Source organism: Oncorhynchus nerka, unplaced genomic scaffold, assembly GCF_034236695.1.
Source record: "Oncorhynchus nerka isolate Pitt River unplaced genomic scaffold, Oner_Uvic_2.0 unplaced_scaffold_7491, whole genome shotgun sequence".
NCBI classification, from domain to species: Eukaryota; Metazoa; Chordata; class Actinopteri; order Salmoniformes; family Salmonidae; genus Oncorhynchus; species Oncorhynchus nerka.
In genome coordinates, this window is record NW_027033825.1 from 1 (window position 1) to 6,878 (window position 6,878).

Sequence of the window (6,878 nt, forward strand, 5' to 3'; positions counted from 1 at the left end):
ACATGTCACATGTCTCCAATGATGATTATGTGGTTTTCCAACAGACCTCTTCTTCCTCATGGCTTGACTCTGATGTGGAGGAATTTCTTGAACTGCACCAGGTTGTCACGAACCTCCACTCGCGTGATCTCCCATGCGCATGCGTTGTGTTCCTGGAGAGCATATAATATATATATATATATATATATATATATATGTATTTTATGTCTTCACTCAACTCAACCACAGCAGGTGCGCTCAAGACGTCCTATGACACCACAAAGGCGCTTGGAAGTTTCCAGTTTCATATGTGATTTGAGGCAGCGAAATGCATCCTATTTGTGGTGATTTAGAATTTGCTCAGATTAATGTAGCCTCTATTCGAGAGCATTTGATATTGGACCCACCCAGTGGCGACCGGTTTTCCAACCGTACCCCACCTGTTTTGAGCCCCATATGTTTAACTACAACAACAAAAAGATTAGCCGTAACAGCAGAAAATGTACATTTGTTTAACTTTTTTGTTGTTGTTGCCTGTTTTACTTGTTATTTTGGCATCAAGAAGTTTCCACATATCAGTTTGTAAACAATGTAGAAAAACAACAATAATGATTGAGCACAAAGCTGCATACAAACATGGTCTCTTTTTTGCTTTCTTGAGTAAGACAAAGCTATCGTATCATTTTTAGATCGCTCATTGTCTGCTTATATGCCCTGCTTTTTAATCTTTTCGGTTCTGACTTGGTGTACAGGAAAACACTGTGAAGAAGGTTGAATGATTCCCTTGATAAGCCCCACTTTTCAACGGGTGATTCTGCACTATGCTATTGTGAAATGAATCATGAAACGAAGATAGGTGAACAGTTTTCATACATGTCTATGCAAAGAATTACATTGGAGCACGTGATTTCGTGATAACAGAATACACTGTGCACCTTTTCCATTCTATTAGGCGAATATTACTTCTAATACGTTATTGATTGTGGAACACAATTTCATAGATGGGTTGGAACCGTAGAATTAGCTATTCTAATAATGTAATAGTATCTCCATGGTTGGAACGGAAGTTGTATATTCGCTCAAAGTACACTGGCCTGGGGTCAGGCCAGCCCTGTCCAAACAGGCCAGCCCTGTCCAGTGATAAAACACACTTAATTGAAAAAGGTGCATTTGAATATATCTACATTTTGAGAAGATACATTTGACTTGTTTTAATGGCCTCTTTCTTTATGGATTAGTAGGCTATAGGACTAATTGTACTGCCATCCGTGCATATGTCCTGGAGCGTGTTTAATACAAATCTTAATGTCCGCTATGGGGTGCCACAAGGTTCAATTCTCGGGCTGACTCTTTCTATGAATATATCAATGATGTAGCTCTTGCTGCTGATGATTCTCTGATCCACCTCTGCGCAGAGGACACTCATTCTGTAGACATCTAGCCCTTCTTTGGACACTGCTAACAAACCTCCAAACGAGCTTCAACGCCATACAACACTCCTTCCGTGGCCTCCAACTGCTTTTAATTGCTAGTAAAACTAAGTGCATGCTCTTCCATCGGTGCTGCCGCACCCTCTTGCATTAATAGCAACACGGCTCTGGCCGGTTTTGACTTAGAATATGTGAAACAACTACAAATACCTAGGTGTCTGGTTAGCCTGTAAACCCTCCTTCCAGACTCACATTAAACATCTTCAACCCAAAATTAAATCTAGAATCGGCGTCCTACTTCACAACAAAGCCTCCATCACTCCATGCCACCAAAACATACCCTCGTAAAACTGACTATCCTACCAATCCTGACTTCGGGGATGTAAAGTTACTTAATATCCTCCTACACTCTACTTAGCAAACTGGATGTAGTCTATCACAGCGCCATCCGTTTTGTCACCAAAGCCCCATATACTACCCACCACTGCGACCTGTATGCTCTCGTTGGCTGGCCCTCACCATATTCGTTGCCAAACCCACTGGCTCCAGGTTATCTATATGTTTTTGCTAGGTAAAGTCCCGCCTTATCCCAGATCACTGGTCACCATAGTAATACCCACCCTTAGCACAACCTCCAGCAGGTATATGCAGATATATTTCACTGGTCATCCCCAAAGCCAACATTTGCTTTAGCCGCCATTCCTTCCAGTTCTCTGCTGCCAATGACTGGAATTAATTGCAAAAATCACTGAAGCTGAGACAAATGTCTCCCTCTCTAACTTTAAGCATCAGCTGTCAGAGCATCTTACCGATCACTGTAGCTGTACACAGCCAATCTGTAAATAGCAAACCAAACTACCTCATCCCCATATTATTACTTACCCTCTTGCTCTTTTGCCCCAGTATTTCTACTTGCACATCATCATCTGCCGTCTATCACTCCATTGTTAATGCTAAATTGTAATTATTTCGCCTCTATGGCCTGTTTGTGCCTTATCTCATACTCTTCTACATTTTGCACACACTGCACATAGATTGTTCTATTGTGTTATTGACGGTACGTTTGTTTATGTGTAACTCTGTGTTGTTGTTTTGTCGCACTGCTTTGTTTTATCTTGGCAGTGTCGAGTTGTAAATGATAACTTGTTCTCAACTGGCCTACCTGGTTAAATAAAGGTGAAATAGAAAATAACTACATAAAATCACACCTTGGACTTGGATACAGAACGAGCACTCAGATTACCAATATTTTAAAGTATTTTTATTTTAGTAACTTTAACATTTGATGAAGAGCAACAAAGGCACGATTTTCAAATAGATAAATAGATTCATAAATAGGCCTACATCAATAAATAACCTTGATAAATAAATAAATAAATATAAGTAGGCCTACATCAATAAATAACCTTGATAAATAAATAAATACATTTATATAATATTGCTGTTTGACATTGCACATTGCATGATTGTAGAATAGAAGGCTTTAAAAATCAAGCACAATTGTAAAACAAATTAGTAAAAAAGATCTGCAAGTTCAAATTCATGTTCTGTTGGACCACAGAAGGCTGTCAGAAGTGTGTTTCAGAATGAATTCTAAGTGTACAGGAGCTCTTTTCGAACCACTTCCCAGGCGCAGTAACTGAAATTCTGTGAAAATAAAAAATAAATGGTTAGGGCAATGTAGAGAGTAATATTATCCTATGTAGAGATATTATCAAAACAATGTTTCTATTTGTTTTCAACCTATATCCTACCTTTTTCTTTTAAAACTGCTGCAATGTTCCCAAAGTATGTTTTCAGGCCCTCTGCCTGATGGGATAATCTTGTATCCACTGCTCATCTGCCAGAAAGGAAGAAAGAGGCAGGCGATGAATAATAATTCAAATGCATCTATTATAGTGTATTTGCTTGTACCCTACTTTTTATTTTAGGACAGCCGCGATGTTCCTAAAGTAGGTATTCAGCACCTTTGCCTGACTAGATAATCACGTTTATCCACACTCTCCATCATCTGACACAAGAATAAAATAATTCAAATGTCACCATACCACACTTAAACAGTTAAGCTATCTGTATTGGCCTAGGTAGGTACTCACACACTCGCTCTCTTCAATCTGACGGTAGATAATGTTCTGAAAATACTCAACTTCTGTTGGTCCCACATTGTCGGCAGTTCGTCGGGGTTCGAACAATGGTCGATTTTCTTCAATGTCTCATAAATAGCCTTAGCAGCACTGCTGCTCAACTGAAACGGACAACAACAATAATTTCAATTAACATAAATGGCAGTGTAAAGTGTTCTACTTTCTAATCTAACGGTTGCAAATACTCTTTCATGCTGTAAAGAACTCTTGAATATGCTCGCTTGCCCTTACCTGTGGCGCCCGGAGGTTGCAAATGAGGTGGCTGGGAATGCCATGAAGACATTCTCCTGAAGGCACTCCAGAGGAAAATGACCCCCTGAAAGAAAGACAAAACACATTTTCTCATGTTGAGCTATTCAGTTAAACATAGTTGGAGAATACATCTCAAAACAAAAGTAATTTAAAAAAATGTACCATGTCTCTCAGTAGGTTGTGGGTTGTTCGCACCAGCTGTCCTTGTAGCTGGCAAGGCATGGGCATCGAGAACACTTGCATCGAGGCAGAGGAAGGCGCTCATCCAAGTGATAGTCTGAATTGCCATTCTTATGGTAGATAGATGATCTGCAGCAGATGGTCATTGTTAGTTGAATATAATCCTAAAAAATAATTAATTAATTGAAGCCTGAAGCAATGATCAAATGATAGCATGTTGTTGATTTACCTGTTGCCAGTATATTGCAAATTTCCTCCAGTCAGAATGTGGTTTGTGTTCTGATCCCATATCTGCGGATTATCTTAAATAGTGAGGATTGAATGGATGTACACAAAGTGAAAGGGGTGTCTAAGCTAAAATTAAGAGTGGAAATGAATGAATGTGGGAAAGTTTTGCCTCGTGAACCGCAAGACCGGATTTCTCTTTTCGTGTGCTCCACTTCCATCTCATCATGTTTCGAGTTTTCCTTCATAGGAGGAACATTGTCCTAAGTATGTTAAAAAATGAACTCATAGGCTCAAAGGAGAAGGAGGAGAGAGAGAGGGAGAGGGGGAGAGAGAGAGAATCGAGCCCCTTAACTTTACAATGAATGCAGTAGACCTCTAAATGTTTTTATAAACACGATTATTAAACTAATAGCACTTTTATGGACTAAGGAAGGCCTTCTACCATGTTTGTTTGTTAATCACAAAACTGCTATTTGATTGTTTGTTTGTTTCTCTCTGATCTCGTTCTGTTTGCATCTTCTGTCTCAATCCCATTCATGTCGATACATTTCAATTAAATCCGGCTGATAATAACTGATGATCAAATACAAATCAACCAGCATTTTATGACGTCTGTATCTGAAGAATCAGGCTAACATTACCATTTGACTATGTATTACCCTACGAGAGACTATAATAAACCAATGTGCTAACGTGTTGTGGTAACATTGTCGTAAGATTAGTAGAAAAATACACTAATTCCTAACAACACTATAGTTTCATCGTCTTGGATATGCTTAGTTAAAGGGGCAATTTCTGCGAATTCTACATTTAATTTAGGACTTTTAAATTAATGATACACAGGCTACCTATTGACTCTTGGAGAATAATATAACTTTTAAGAGGCCCAATGAGCTCAGTTCAAGTGTCTTACCTCAACAGAACCCAAAATGTACTTTTTATTACATTGTTTGGAAACAATATACATCTAAACAAACACTGTATAAGCTTGAAAATGTATTTGAAACTATGATGTTGATCTCTTTGGATGTTCATTACTTGAATCAATAGCTCTCTGACAGCGGTTACTTTTCTCGACCCACATCCCTCATTTACCAGAATAGTGGTTGAGTGACCACTATGGTGTTTAATTTAACTGTAGATTTCCTATAAACAAATGAATGCATGAGACTGAATGGATGAATAAATTGATGCCTGAATATATAAATTAATGGAAAAAACTATATGATAATAGATGCATGTATTATGTCATTTAATAGTGTTATAATAAATAAATACAAAGCCTTCACATATAAACAAATCAGTCAGTCAGTAAAAACATCATCCATCTATCTATTAGCCAGCCTCAAGGACATGTCACATGTCTCCAATGATGATTATGAGGTTGTCTAACAGACCGCTTCTTCCGCTTGACTCTGCAGTCGACTTCCGTCACTGCTTGACCATGGTGTCAAGGAATTTTAAAACTGCACCAGTTTGTAGCGAAGCTCGTCTCCCACCATCTCACATGCTCATGCGCTGAGCTCCTGGAGCGCATACATGACATGCATTTTTTCAGTCAACTCAACCACAACAGGTGCTGCGCCAACGCATCCGACGACACACAAAAACGGCGCTTGGAAGTTCCAAGTTTCAGCGAAATTCCTCCGATTTGTGGTGATCTATAACTTTTCCTCTGATTAATTTCGCCTATTTTCGGAGTGCATTTGATATTGGAAACCTTCTGTTTCAAGATTGTGTTCAGCTTGTTGAAATACGTTTTCAGAGACCCTTTGCCTGAAGTCACTGACCCTCCATCTCCAGAGGATGCCCCAACACCACACCCGACCTGAAGACAATATAAAATGGTTGTGAGTGAATTAGTTCCGTCTTAAGAAAAGTACCACAGAGACGTCCTCGCTCTGTATAATAGAAAACACCGTTTTAGGCATTAGGATGTCTCATAAATTCCAAGTGAAGGCATTGGTTATATAAAACGTCCTATAAAAATAAAATACAATTTGAGGTCTAATAATGAGATATATTGAGCATCAAATTGTACACATCAAATAGTGGACAGGTGTAAAAATAGCGCACTAGCACACTGGTGCATGAATTGCGTCCACCTGCACAGATCGGATGCTGCTGTGTATAAGCAGAACAGAACAGAGTCAGGTAGATACTCAACCATTTCAAATTTTTCGTCGTTCGGAGAGACAAGCAGGCCTGCAAGAATAAACCAATTTACCAATGTGTTGTGATAACATTATCGTAGGTAAAACACGGTACAGCTTCCAAATGTAGTTCAAACTAGCCCATAACTTTAATCTCGTAGATGGACATTCCTTTCATCCTTAGTTATTTGACAATGATTACTTTTCTCCAACCCCAATCCTCAGCTATTTAGAAAAATAGCGGTTCATTGGACCGTTTTGGTGTTGTTTGAACAGCAGACTGCTCCTTTAAAAAAGTCAGTCTATAAACAAATGAATGCATGAAAGAATGAAAGGATGAATGACTGAATATATAAATGAATTAATAAAAATGATGAGAGAATAATTATTTGATTTGATTATAAAGGAATAACTTCATAGCCTCCACATATACATGTCAGCCAACCATGTTTATAAATAAATGATTCAGTCAGTAAATATATCAGCTGTCAATCTATTAGCCGGGATCAGAA

General features: G+C 38.6%; 1 pseudogene; it reads right to left on the minus strand.

Moving 5' to 3' along the window:
* Positions 1-2,949: 2,949 nt before the first annotated feature.
* On the minus strand, positions 2,950-4,298 carry LOC135566085 (uncharacterized; annotated as a pseudogene).
* Positions 4,299-6,878: the final 2,580 nt, after the last annotated feature.